The sequence below is a fragment of the Salvia miltiorrhiza genome, chromosome 8 (assembly GCF_028751815.1).
Source record: "Salvia miltiorrhiza cultivar Shanhuang (shh) chromosome 8, IMPLAD_Smil_shh, whole genome shotgun sequence".
NCBI classification, from domain to species: domain Eukaryota; kingdom Viridiplantae; phylum Streptophyta; class Magnoliopsida; order Lamiales; family Lamiaceae; genus Salvia; species Salvia miltiorrhiza.
The window spans coordinates 45,467,210-45,481,979 of NC_080394.1; the positions used below are offsets into that span (position 1 = coordinate 45,467,210).

The 14,770-nt window shown below is 38.3% G+C and overlaps 2 long non-coding RNA genes across 2 annotated transcripts; both read right to left on the minus strand.

The window, feature by feature from the left end:
* Positions 1 to 339: 339 nt before the first annotated feature.
* On the minus strand, positions 340 to 3,790 carry LOC130996799 (uncharacterized). The gene is made up of 3 exons (XR_009092811.1): positions 3,136 to 3,790; positions 1,135 to 1,198; positions 340 to 624 (listed from the first exon to the last, which is right to left on the minus strand). It is a non-coding gene; the product is annotated as an uncharacterized LOC130996799 (long non-coding RNA).
* Positions 3,791 to 11,429: 7,639 nt separating this feature from the next.
* Positions 11,430 to 14,514, minus strand: LOC130996800 (uncharacterized). The gene is made up of 3 exons (XR_009092812.1): positions 14,249 to 14,514; positions 12,226 to 12,289; positions 11,430 to 11,714 (listed from the first exon to the last, which is right to left on the minus strand). It is a non-coding gene; the product is annotated as an uncharacterized LOC130996800 (long non-coding RNA).
* Positions 14,515 to 14,770: the final 256 nt, after the last annotated feature.

The following is a 14,770-nucleotide window of genomic DNA, read 5'->3' on the forward strand; positions in this document are numbered from 1 at the left end:
TACTAATGTTTCATAAAAGAGATTAGATTATTAATCGAGTTTTCTTTAATAACTTCTCACTGATTCTTCATAACGATGAAGGTCCTTTTGGGAAGTAACGACTTGAGGGAGAGAGTGACGTTACTCATTGATATAGAGACACAACGAGCGAGGTGGGCTTTCTTAAACACGTATATAGAGATCCTGTCGCAGCCCGATTCCCGACACTAGTGACAGTGGGGTACGAGTATCGATACGACTATTTTTAAAAGAATAAAAGATAAGAAGAATAGGTTGAACATCAAGCGGAAGCTCGCATCAAAGCATGCCAAGGGAAATCATCATAAATGAACCCAAGGGTAAAATCGTCAATGTCGTTATAACTTTTTAATTATCAGGAATTTCATGAACAAAAACAAAACAGGTATAGCTTATTTTTCATAAGGAAACATAATATGCAGAGTATCGCAGCAAAAGGCGAACCGATTATATGTATGAAGACACATAACCGTGAGTATATCACTTGATTCATATTCAAAGTAACTTCACGTCAAGACTTTATCGATAAAAAGGAAATACGATAAAGTAAATACGTCATCTAATGATCCCCCACCAGCACCAGACCAATCTCACTCCTCGCTTAGCCTGCACATTTAGAAATACATGCAGGGCGTGAGTACATAATACTCAGTGGGCAAACGCTGAAAAAAACAAGAAAGGTGCTCTTAGAGCTATAAGTTTGAAGCTTGCCACCTCTCAGCAATACACAGAAATAATTTAGCGTAAATGAATCTGTGCATGCAGTTTTAATAATCATAACATCATAATAAAGTAACTGCGTAGTTTAAACATTCATCATGTATGTACCACATCCACTACTCATCATCAAAGGTACTGAGAAGTAGGCCTCCCTCTCAAGTACCGTGACCGGCCGACCCGAAGACGGCTCACAGTCACCTCTGTGCACAAAATCCCGCTTGAGGCAGGACCGAATTCGTCCATCAGTAGAGGGTAACACACAAGCTCAACATCAAAAATTGGCAAGTCAAACAATTCTCAAACATCATTTATCTCAAAACATTTGTTAATCTCATAACATCATCAAATCATTTTAGAAAGCTCGTACGATATACGTATACTCAAAATATTGCCCACCTGAAGACCTTACTCAAAATCTCCCGTCAAAGCGGAGTTACTTACTTCCTTGCTCTGCTCGTGTCTTCAGGGATCATCATCATCATCGAAGGTTCATGTCATAAAATGAATCTCGATTAGAAACTCATTAACAAATCTCATGCCTTAACTCTTGCTGTATCCCATATTCTATTTCCTTATTCAACTCTATATAGACTCTCCACTCATCTCAAATCCTTAAGCTCAAGGATAGGTTTCAAGAAAATCATGGTTCTAAGTCTCGATTTATCTCTAATATAAGACTCGTCTAATTTTCACTCAAACACATAGGCAACACAAACACGTAAGGCACATAAGAAAATACAATCAAACATCAACAAAACATGCTCTGTTTATACACTGACTCAACTTCAAAAATTAACCAGTTCTGACTCCGACATCTCCTAGACTCTAGACTCATACCAAAAGAAAGGTCTTCGAGTCTAGTTTCATATAAAAAAAAAGTAGAGTCAAAAACTCGAAGTGGTTTGGGAGATATGACTGTTTTACTACAGTCTACCATATTCGGCAGTTTTGAGCAATCAAAAACTTTGATTTTTGAAAAATAGTAAATGTTGTCAAACGGGGCTCAAATTTGGTGGATATCTAGCTAACACAATATAGTTAATACCATAAAAATTTGGAAGGCTAGATTACACAGGAAGCCACTGAAAGTAATGACTCTTTCCCCTGTTCTCTGTAACTCTCGGTATTTTATAAAAATAGTAATTAAAGTCCAAATGACTTGAAATTTTACAGGGGTGCTCAAGACTCATGTAGAGACTTGCTATAAAATTTTCAAAGCTTTTTGACATCGAAAAACCGTCGATCACAGTAGGTCAGTAAGCCTACGAAAATCACCAAAATCTCATCTCAAACTCTTAAATGCTCAACTCAACATTCCTTCAAAGAAAACCAATCAAAGCTCATCTTAAACACATATAACACTCACAAACATTCAAAAACATTATAATACTCATCATACTCAAATTAACTCTCCTCTTTTACATCTTAACTCAAATCTCAAGGGAAACGTTTCAACGAACGCATCAATTCAATTCTCTTTTCATTCTCATGCTCAAAATTACCCAAACACTCATTAATGACCTCATACATCATATAACTAATTTTACACATATAAATCCCCTTTTTATCATGTAAACTAAACTCTAATGATAACTCATGTATCAACACAAACTCTTAACAAAAGCATGACAAACGTTCACATAATGATCATAAATCAATTAGACCTCATTTTATCATTCATTGACCTCTCCAAATATGAAAACTCAAAAACTCATTCAAACTAAACTAAGTCCAAATTTTACTTAGCTTACAATAGACTTAATCAAACATATTAAAACACTAATATCATGCTCAATTTCATATATCTTAAGTCAAATCACTGAATAGACACATAAGCAAGAAAATCCTAATTTTTATTAAACTAAACTCTTTGAAATTTTATAAACACACATGGATCTTTAATCTCATCATAGATCTATCAATTTTAACCCATTTATTCTCACATAAAAACCATCAATTAACAAATTAGAGCATAGATACACATATCCCTAATTTTATTAAACTAACTCACATCAAACTCATCAATTGACATCATATACTCAATTTATTCCATCAATCATCATCATATACATCTCATGGACTCATCCTCATCATCAATTCATCACTTTAATCATCAACTCAAAAAAAATTCCCAAATTGGGGTAAACTAAACTCATCCAATTTTTACATCTCAAAGCATAGCTTTTCAAAACACACAACAATCATCACCAAACATCACATAGATCACTTTTCTCACCCCAATTCAAAGAAAGAAGAAGAAAATTTTTTGAAGGGTATGAGACCCAAATTTTCGAAAATTTAGAAAAATGAAGGGGGTGATTTTCTTGCTTCAAATTCTCAAGAATACACACGTACAATCTCATACAAGTCATATCTATGAATTTATACATCACTTACCCAAACTTTACACCAACAATCACACTTTCTCTCTCTAGCCTTGGAAGCAATCTCCAATGATTCTCTTGAATTCAAGTAGCTAGGATGTGTTTATGTGGGATTTTGTTGGTGATTTATGTGTTTGGCATATTTTGGTGAAGCTTCGAAGGTCTCTCCCATGGTTGACAATGGAGGAAATGTGAGAGAGAAGGGAGAGAGGTGGTGGTCGAAAGTTAGGGAGGAAAGGAGAGAGAGAAATTTGCAAGATATGAAATGGATTTGGAAATCTTATGAAAGATTTGTAATCTTAGTGAATATTGGGCATTAATTGCCTTGATCTCTCTCTCTCTAATCTCTACACTCTCTCACTAATCTCTACACTCTCTCAATCTCTACACTTGGTAAATTTGTGGTATTTAGTCACATGGTAGGGAAATTAAAGAAAAATGTGAGAAGGGTGATCAATTAATAATCACAATAACTATGGAAATGTTACTCATTAATAAAATACCATAGCATAATTATTCATGTGATCAAATAAAATAATTATAGCACTAATATTAGTGCACTCACTCAATTATAATATTCCTCCTCATAGGAAAAATAATTTTTAAAAAAAATATTATGCTAGGAAAAATTTCCATAAACCGGCATCATTTGATTTCTCGATAAAAATAAATCGCACTTTCTTTGGAAACTTAATCAAAAATCCAAGTGCTAAGGTCTCAAATAAAAATCATAGTAACTTGGTCATAATGACACACGTAACAGAAATCACATAATCAATCAGTCACGTAATTCACATAACATCTCATCAAAGCAGTCGGCAAACACAAACAGACTAAACGTCTCTCTCTAACCGACTATTTTCATTGAGGTTCTCACTCTTTCTTTCTCGACTCTATTTCCAACTTATTATTCCTATTTTCTTAATAGGACAATCAAACTCTGATAACTCGGTATCCGGTAACTCTATTCCCGGTAGTTGGAAATAAAATAAAATCTCATCTCAATTCAATCAGCATCTCTATCTCAACTCATTTCTGAAATCTCATCACTCTAATTCCATCATCGGTTTATTTACTCGTATCACTATTCGAAAGACAATCTGTCTTATTTGGTCATAAAAGAAAGTAGTCTCGCATCTCGACATCTCAGTACTCTCTATAGTGTTAAGACACTATCTCACAACATAAGGAAAAGTACGGGGTGTTACATCCTACCCCCCTTAAAAAAAAATTTCGTCCCGAAATTTGAGTTATTCACCTTCGGGTAAAAGCTCTGGGTACTTCTCTTTCATCTTCTCTTCAAGTTCCCATGTTGATTCTTCTTGACCGTGATGTCTCCATTGGATTTTCACCAAAGGAATCGACTTGTTCCTCAATTGTTGGATCTTCCGGTCCAGCATAGCATCAAGTCTCTCTTTATAGCTCAAATCTGGTTCTAGGGACACTTCTTCTTGATGGATGACGTGGTTTGGATCAAACACATACTTTCTCAATTGAGAAACATGGAAAACGTCATGGACGTTCGCGAAGCTCGGAGGCAACGCTAGTTTATAAGCCACATGGCCTACTTACTCTAATACATCATAAGGTCCTATATATTTCGGTTTGAGTTCTTGTTAACTTGAAAACAACATGCTCCCCGAGATAGGGAAAAACTCACACAAACATCGTTTCTAACGTCAAAAGAATCTATCAGCGATTACTCAACTGTTGGATTTCCTTCTCTCGATTTTGCTAATCGATGCCATAATTCATGGCATGCGGTTCCACTTCTATTGTGGAAATCTCTAATAGGTGTAATTCGTATAAGGTTGCCTAAAGTGGCGCCTTCACGTGTTAACATGTCAAACATCTTTCTACGAAAGATGCCATTTCTCGCTTCTTATTCTCCTATCAAAGCGTCGTTTCAGTCTTGGCACATCTTTATACTTTCCGCCTGTACGGTGTAAGGGGTATCATGAGCTTCGCTCGAAATTTCGTTCTTCAGTTCTTTTTTTTTTTATCAGGCACGCACAGTCTCTCTCTCTTTAAACAAAATGGCATTATCTGCTGCCTCATGATAATTCTCTACTCTCTTGGTTCGAATCTTTATTCGCAATCTTTCCATCTTCTCATCCTCTCTCTATGCTGTGACTATTCTCGATCGTAAGTCAGGCGTAACGTTCAGTGCAGAAATTATTATTTTTGTCGTTTGTGGTGGTGTTACTACCTCCCAATTCATCTTCTCGAATTCCTTAATTAGGTTCTCTTCTCGAGTAAGGAAAAATCCTAACTCTCCCTGATTCTCTCTGCTGAACGCGTCAGTTACAACGTTAGCCTTTCAAGGGTGATAATTTATTCCACAATCGTAATCCTTCAATAACTCTAACCATCTTCTTTGTCGCATGTTCGAATCTTTTTGCTCAAAGAAATATTTGAGACTTTTATGATCGGTGTATATCTCACATCATGCTACGTAGAGACGGTGTCTCCAGATCTTCAAAGCAAGCACTACGGCTGCTAATTCTAAATCATGCGTTAGATAACCCGTCTCGTGTGGTCTCAGTTGTCGCGAAGCACACGCTATAACTTTTGCCTCTTGCATCAGTGCACAACTTAGACCATTCTTCGATGCATCAGTGTACACTGCATACTCTCTATCCGCTTTCGGAATAGCTAAGCTGGGGCAATAGTAAGCCTCTTCTTCAGCTTTTGAAAACTTCGCTCGCATTCGTCCGTCCAATGAACTTGACTTCTTTCTTTAGCAGGTGCGTCAATGGCTTAGCGATTTTCGAAAAGCCCTCAATAAAACTTCGATAATACCCTGCTAATCCCAGAAAACTGCGAATCTCGTGCAGTGTGGTTGGCAATCTCCACTCCTGTATCGCTTGGACTTTCGCTGGGTCTACCTCAATTCCTCTCGCGGAAACGATATGACCAAGAAAATTGATTTCTTTAAGCCAAAGCTCGCATTTACTAACTTCATACAAAGCTTTTCAGTTCACAATCTCTTTAACACGATCCTTAAATGCTCTTCGTGTTCTCGTTTACTCTTCGAGTAAATCCGGATATCGTCTATGAAGACTAACACGAACTTGTCTAAGTATTCGTGAAAAACGCGATTCATGAGATCCATGAATACTGCCGGAGAATTCGTTAATCCGGAAGGCATCTCTTCCAAACATCCTTGAGTTTATAGTAATTCCATATTGCATACACGATGCCGTCTACGGAAATATCTTCCGATCGTATCTTCAGCTGATGGTATCTCGTTCTCATGTCAAACTTTGAAAAAGTGCTCGCTCCTTGTAGTTGATCGAACAGATCATCAATCCGGGGTAATGGATACTTATTCTTTAACGTCACTTTGTTCAACTCTCGATAATCGATACACAGCCTCAAGCCTCCATCTTTCTTTTAACAACCAGAACTGGTGCTCCCCACGGGGAAACACTGGGTCGAATGAAACTCATATCTAGAAGTTCTTAGAGTTGCAGCTTTAACTCTTGCAACTCTGTGGGGGCCATTCTGTACGGCGCTTTCGACGTCGGTACGGCGCCAGACTCTAAATCGGTCATAAACTCAAGCTGTCGGTCTGGGGTAATCCCAGTAAAGTCTCGGGAAAAATGTCTTTATACTCTCGTACAACTGACACGTCATCAACGTTTGCCTTGAATTTGTCTCTCTGGTTCAGATATACAACATACGCGGTTGTATCTTTTTTTTTTCGCAAGAGATTTCTTGCTTGCAGTGCCGAGATGATCGGCGTCTTCTTCCATTTTCTCTCAATACCAATGAAGGAAGTAGGTTCTTGGCCAGATGGCTGAAAAGATATCCGTCTCTCCTTGCATTGTATCTTCGCATGGTTCTTCTATTACCAATTCGTTCCCACAAATTTATGTCCAAGTGCCACCTATGCATCAGTCTCAGATTTTTAGCATCGAGCTTAGTCGATCTTAACTCGAATTCTAAGTTGGGGTACACAGATGAAACCGTAGTAATTCTGCCTATAAGTGTGGTTACCCTTTAGAGGTTCTGGAGCAAGCTCTACGTTCAGTGTCGAACAAAAATACTATGGGTACACCTCTCAACTCGCCTATATTTGGCAATTTTCTTCTATTCTTGTCTGGTGCTTTTTACTCAAGCGCGAACAGTCTCTGGTGGTGCGGTTGATTTGCCTGCGGGGCTGGTGGTTGCCTTCTTGACTGATGTGGTCGGTAGGCTGGCTGTTGTCGCTGTGGTAGAGGTGGCGGTAGAGTTCTCTCCATTGCTTTGAGTTGTGGCCGAAACTGACTCGGTCGTCCTCCGCTTTCACTTTGCTGACGATTCGGACACTGGTTCGAGTAGTGCCCGACCCTTCCGCAGGTGTAACAGTTATTCTGTCTCCTCTTGCATTCTCTCAGATGTAATTTATTGCTCTTCGACAAGTCGATAACCCTCGCGATCCTTGAAGGTTGACTGCTTCTGGGGCAGTTGGGCCAACATAAGGCCGTTTGTCTCAGTTCTGATATTGCGGTTGCGTATTCTGACTCTGCCACGGCTTCTTGGGATCTTGACTTTGGTCGTCCCATTTTCTCTTTCCTTCTTGCCCTCGTCCAGCAAAAGTTATTTGCATGTTGGAGTGCTCCAACTCGTTTGGGGTGTTGAAGCTCAAATCGCGTTCTCTGGCTGCATTGCCAGTTCTATATCAAAAGCTCTATTTAATGCTTCAGTACACATAACCGCACTTTGACTCGTTAAATCGTCTCGTACCTCTTGTCTCAAATCCGATCGAAACAATCCTGACATCTTCTCGTTCAACTCTTCTCGACATGTGGCATACCGAACCAGGTCGCGAAACTGACGTTCGTAATCAGCTACGGTTTTATTGCCTTATCTCATATCATCAACTCTATTTCTTTCTTTATTCGGTTTCTCTTTCTCGACAAAAGTCTAAGGGAACATATGTCAACCTTAGAACTAATTCTCATAACTCACAAATCATAAGACTCTTACTCAACATCATATTATTTCCTCAATTCTCATAACTCAACGTCAAAGACATATTTCATGTCTATCATCGCAACATCAGATCAAAACTCTACTCAAGCATAGAGACTCTCTGGTCATCGTCATTTAGACATATATATATAAGAAATTTTTCTCTTTCGAGAACTCTTACTAATTGCGGGGCGTAACGAAAATAAAACATCCCCTAATATTACGACGATGCTATATCTATACTAGTCGTTATCTCAGTCTGCTATCGTGGAAAACATTATCTGCTCTAACCCATCATCTCGATCTTCTTGAATCTGCTATTGCCTATTCTGGCTTAGCATCACTTCTTCTCATCCTCGAATTGGTTAGCTTTTTGCATACTTGGCTAATATAAGAAAATCCATGATCGAAAAGTTGTGCTCGTCCCGTAATAATATAGTTTACGACTGCTCCCATAATTCATGTTTCTTCCACACACTCTTCTCGTCATACTATCCTAGTCACCTAGACATTCCTAACTCTTGTCGGATGTGGTAGGGAATAGGATGTGATAAATAAAAATGTCTGATCTTGAACAAGACGAGCTCAAGTAATGGAATGATTCCATAATAGCCAGTGCTATTTCAAGGATAATGAAGAAGTTACAATTAAGGTAAGATCAAAAGTTAGAACAGAAGCTAGAATAAAACTGAGATATGATATGATGAGAATAAATCAATACTGGAAGTAGAAACAATCCACTAAGTGGAAAATAAAAAATTGTCCACTGTTAAAGCAAGGGGTAAAGATTTCCAACACAAACGGCTCAGGCTCAAACATAGTGGATCTGGAAAAATTTTCTCAATAGCAAATAGTTCATCTCCTGTTGGAGTTCAAATGGATGCAGAAAAATTTAAATACGACCAAGCGGGATAGGGACTCAATAAGTCTACTCTCATGACTACTCTAGTGATGATACGCGTTGTCCCGATGAAAGTACCTCTATTTCAAAGTACAATTGGTCAATAGCATTTATGCATCCCATGAAGTCTCCATAATACGTTCGTCCTATTAGGGTCGTGTCTCTAAATCGCGATAAAAACTCTAACTCTCGTCGTATTATCTCAACGGTTGGTTTCTCTGCTCCTCTTCTTCATCTTCTTCTCGGTTTATGTTCCTTTTGTTCCCTCTTCTTCTCGGAGGTATACTATAAAGGAAAAAGAATTATATAACTATCGGCCTTGAAACTAGGCGTTCGTCAATACAAAATACAAATTTCTCTTTTTCTCACTTCACTTCTATATCTCGTTTGTGATCTCAAAACTCTCAAAATTCTCGTACAGTCTATTTCTCGTCTATCATCGTTCGTAATTCTCATCAATCTCTATTTCTCGTTTATCATCAAGCCTCAACATCATCATCATTCTCAAAGCTCTGATAAAGATAGTGAAACTCACTAATCATCAACATCTCTGTATATATATATAAGGAAAATTACCTCTCTCTCGAGGTCTTTTACAAAGTAGGATCCTATGTACAAAGGTCCTAACACTAAAATGATGCACTGGTTATACAGGCATCATAGGTACTAAGCATCTATAGATCTATGCTATCTACACATACACACTATACTATGCCTCTCTACCTATATATACACATATAAGTATATATCAACTATGCATCTATACATATGTACGCGTCTACTAGATACACGTGATCGCTAGTCGTCGTCTCCTGAAATCCTGCTCGTCGCATCGTCAACCTCCATATCCTCACTCGGCTCTGACTCCTGACTCTCGTACTCGTCGATCAGTCGGTAGACGCTATCGTCGCTCGGCTCATCCTTGACGTCGGTGTCCATCATCGGACCAAAAACCGGCACCTCGGGAACAGGTACCCATGTCTCGATTCCGTCGGCAGTAATATGACGCTGTAATGGCTGGGTCCGTCCGTGGCCGACCGTCATCTCTGGAGTCTCCTCATCGAGGTCCTCCTCATCACTATCGGAGCGTGCCGGCCGAGATCCTCCCTCCTGGGCGTCTCGGGATGGTGAATATAGAATCGAGTGCATATACGTCTGAAAGGCCAAAGTGCCTAGCTCAGGTAACGGGGCAACCCTCGGATATGGATCGAAAGGAACATGCTGCGTCTCAGACTCAGTAGAGACAATCGGCTGCGCCGACTCAGCGGGTGGCAATGGCAAGGGTGTCGTCGCCGGTGTCAAATCCCAAGGCGGTAAATCAGCGCTGGGAGAAGGAATAAGTGATACAAATGCAAACAGGTCATGCTCAATCCCAGGAGAGTACGGCTCGAAGACCATCGGCTCTGAATCATCAGACTCAAGAGAAACTGGAATCGGATCAGCTGGGGGTAGAGGTGCCATCGGAAACGGCTCCTCGAGAGGTGGAGGCACAACAACTAGCTCCCTTCCCTGGGCTGGTCCCTCAAGCTCTTCATACGGCGGTGAAGGCGGATCGCCATAAGCAAAGTAACGGTGGCTCAGCGTCGCGATGAAGCCACTAAGGTCTCCGTACCTGATGCCCTCCAACCAGGTAGTATCTACATACTGGGGCACTAAAGATGTCGCCCAGTCTCGCCACAAAGGTGGCAGTAGTGGAATCAAAAGCGTAATGGCCTCCGCGCCATCGATCCCATAGGGAATAGCCCTCCTCCATCGTCGGTGATAGTGTGCTAGAAGTTCACCCAAGGTGTCATCCTCGTCCGGGATATACTCCCTGAACCATCGCTGCATCGCTGTCTCAATATGACTCGGCATCCTGTAATATAAAACATCATGTCCATTAGAGAATGGATACGAAACTTACTTGGTACATCTCAATCAACAACATACTCGTCCTCGTTAGATACAGTGGGGCATCGGCTATACTAGCCTCATCATCTCTCCTCATATTCCACATCAACTGCCTCATATCAGAATCCATCATCTCAAACAATTCCGCCATCAAAACAATACATAACTCATTAGTGAATCAAACTCAGCTCTCAACAGGAAAACAATAAGAAACAACATCAACCTCTTACCTCATTAAGCCGGAGGAGATGGGGTGTTGGGGTTTCGTTTCAAACTGACTCTCTCAAACTAGCCTAAGAATTCAAATTAGACTAGTACTCAATTTAAAAAGATATCAGTAATCAAAGGTTCAACTCAGTCAAGCAATAGACTCAGAGCAGATGACCTGCTCTGATACCACCCTGTCGCAGCCCGATTCCCGACACTAGTGATAGTGGGGTACGAGTATCGATACGACTATTTTTAAAAGAATAAAAGATAAGAAGAATAGGTTGAAAATCAAGCGGAAGCTCGCATCAAAGCATGCCAAGGGAAATCATCATAAATGAACCCAAGGGTAAAATCGTCAACGTCGTTATAACTTTTTAATTATCAGGAATTTCATGAACAAAAACAAAACAAGTATAGCTTATTTTTCATAAGGAAACATAATATGCAGAGTATCGCAGCAAAAGGCGAACCGATTATATGTATGAAGACACATAACCGTGAGTATATCACTTGATTCATATTCAAAGTAACTTCACATCAAGACTTTATCGATAAAAAGGAAATACGATAAAGTAAATACGTCATCTAATGATCCCCCACCAGCACCAGACCAATCTCACTCCTCGCTTAGCCTGCACATTTAGAAATACATGCAGGGCGTGAGTACATAATACTCAGTGGGCAAACGCCGAAAAAAACAAGAAAGGTGCTCTTAGAGCTATAAGTTTGAAGCTTGCCACCTCTCAGCAATACACATAAATAATTTAGCGTAAATGAATCTGTGCATGCAGTTTTAATAATCATAACATCATAATAAAGTAACTACGCAGTTTAAACATTCATCATGTATGTACCGCATCCACTACTCATCATCAAAGGTACTGAGAAGTAGGCCTCCCTCTCAAGTACCGTGATCGGCCGACCCGAAGACGGCTCACAGTCACCTCTGTGCACAAAATCCCGCTTGAGGCAGGACCGAATTCGTCTCATCAGTAGAGGGTAACACACAAGCTCAACATCAAAAATTGGCAAGTCAAACAATTCTCAAACATCATTTATCTCAAAACATTTGTTAATCTCATAACATCATCAAATCATTTTAGAAAGCTCGTACGATATACGTATACTCAAAATATTGCCCACCTGAAGACCTTACTCAAAATCTCCCGTCAAAGCGGAGTTACTTACTTCCTTGCTCTGCTCGTGTCTTCAGGGATCATCATCATCATCGAAGGTTCATGTCATAAAATGAATCTCGATTCGAAACTCATTAACAAATCTCATGCCTTAACTCTTGCTCTATCTCATATTCTATTTCCTTATTCAACTCTATATAGACTCTCCACTCATCTCAAATCCTTAAGCTCAAGGATAGGTTTCAAGAAAATCATGGTTCTAATTCTCGATTTATCTCTCATATAAGACTCGTCTAATTTTCACTCAAACACATAGGCAACACAAACACGTAAGGCACATAAGAAAATACAATCAAACATCAACAAAACATGCTCTGTTTATACACTGACTCAACTTCAAAAATTAATCAGTTGTGACTCCGACATCTCCTTGACTCGAGACTCATACCAAAAGAAAGGTCTTCGAGTCTAGTTTCATATAAAAAAAAAGTAGAGTCAAAAACTCCAAGTGGTTTGGGTGATATGACTGTTTTACTACAGTCTACCATATTCGGCAGTTTTGAGCAATCGAAAACTTTGATTTTTGAAAAATAGTAAATGTTGTCAAAATGGGATCAAATGTGGTTTATATCTAGCTAACACAATAAGGTTAATACCATAAAAATGTGGAAGGCTAGATTACACAAGAAGCCACTGAAAGTAATGACTCTTTCCCCTGTTCTCTGCAACTCTCGGTAGAAATGTGCAGTTTAAGGTTTTTATTTTATTAAAATAGTAAATGAAGTCCAAATGACATTCAATTTTACAGGGGTATTCAGGACTCATGTAGAGACTTTCTATAAAATTTTCAAAGCTTTTTGACATCGGAAAACCGTCTATCACAGTAGGTCAGTAAGCCTACGAAAATCACCAAAATCTCATCTCAAACTCTTAAATGCTCAGCTCAACATTCCTTCAAAGAAAACCAATCAAAGCTCATCTTAAACACATATAACACTCACAAACATTCAAAAACATTATAATACTCATCATACTCAAATTAACTCTCCTCTTTTACATCTTAACTCAAATCTCAAGGGAAACGTTTCAACGAACGCATCAATTCAATTCTCTTTTCATTCTCATGCTCAAAATTACCCAAACACTCATTAATGACCTCATACATCATATAACTCATTTTACACATATAAATCCCCTTTTTATCATGTAAACTAAACTCTAATGATAACTCATGTATCAACGCAAACTCTTAACAAAAGCATGACAAACGTTCACATAATGATCATAAATCAATTAGACCTCATTTTATCATTCATTGACCTCTCCAAATATGAAAACTCAAAAACTCATTCAAACTAAACTAAGTCCAAATTTTACTTAGCTTACAATAGACTTAATCAAACATATTAAAACACTAATATCATGCTCAATTTCATATATCTTAAGTCAAATCACTTAATAGACATATAAGCAAGAAAATCCTAATTTTTATTAAACTAAACTCTTTGAAATTTTATAAACACACATGGATTTTTAATCTCATCATAGATCTATCAATTTTAACCTTTATTCTCACATAAAAACCATCAATTAATAAATTAGAGCATAGATACACATATCCATAATTTTATTAAACTAACTCACATCAAACTCATCAATTGACATCATATACTCAATTTATTCCATCAATCATCATCATATACATCTCATGGACTCATCCTCATCATCAATTCATCACTTTAATCATCAACTCAAAAAAAATTCCCAAATTGGGGTAAACTAAACTCATCCAATTTTTACATCTCAAAGCATAGCTTTTCAAAACACACAACAATCATCACCAAACATCACATAGATCACTTTCCTCACCCCAATTCAAAGAAAGAAGAAGAAATTTTTTTGAAGGGTATGAGACCCAAATTTTCGAAAATTTAGAAAAATGAAGGGGGTGATTTTCTTGCTTCAAATTCTCAAGAATACACACATACAATCTCATACAAGTCATATCTATGAATTTATAAATCACTTACCCAAACTTTACACCAACAATCACACTTTCTCTCTCTAGCCTTGGAAGCAATCTCCAATGATTCTCTTGAATTCAAGTAGCTAGGATGTGTTTATGTGGGATTTTGTTGGTGATTTATGTGTTTGGCATATTTTGGTGAAGCTTCGAAGGTCTCTCCCATGGTTGACAATGGAGGAAATGTGAGAGAGAAGGGAGAGAGGTGGTGGTCGAAAGTTAGGGAGGAAAGGAGAGAGAGAAATTTGCAAGATATGAAATGGATTTGGAAATCTTATGAAAGATTTGTAATCTTAGTGAATATTGGGCATTAATTGCCTTGATCTCTCTCTCTTTAATCTCTACACTCTCTCACTAATCTCTACACTCTCTTAATCTCTACACTTGGTAAATTTGTGGTATTTAGTCACATGGTAGGGAAATTAAAGAAAAATGTGAGAAGGGTGATCAATTAATAATCACAATAACTATGGAAATGTTACTCATTAATAAAATACCATAGCATAATTATTCATGTGATCAAATAAAA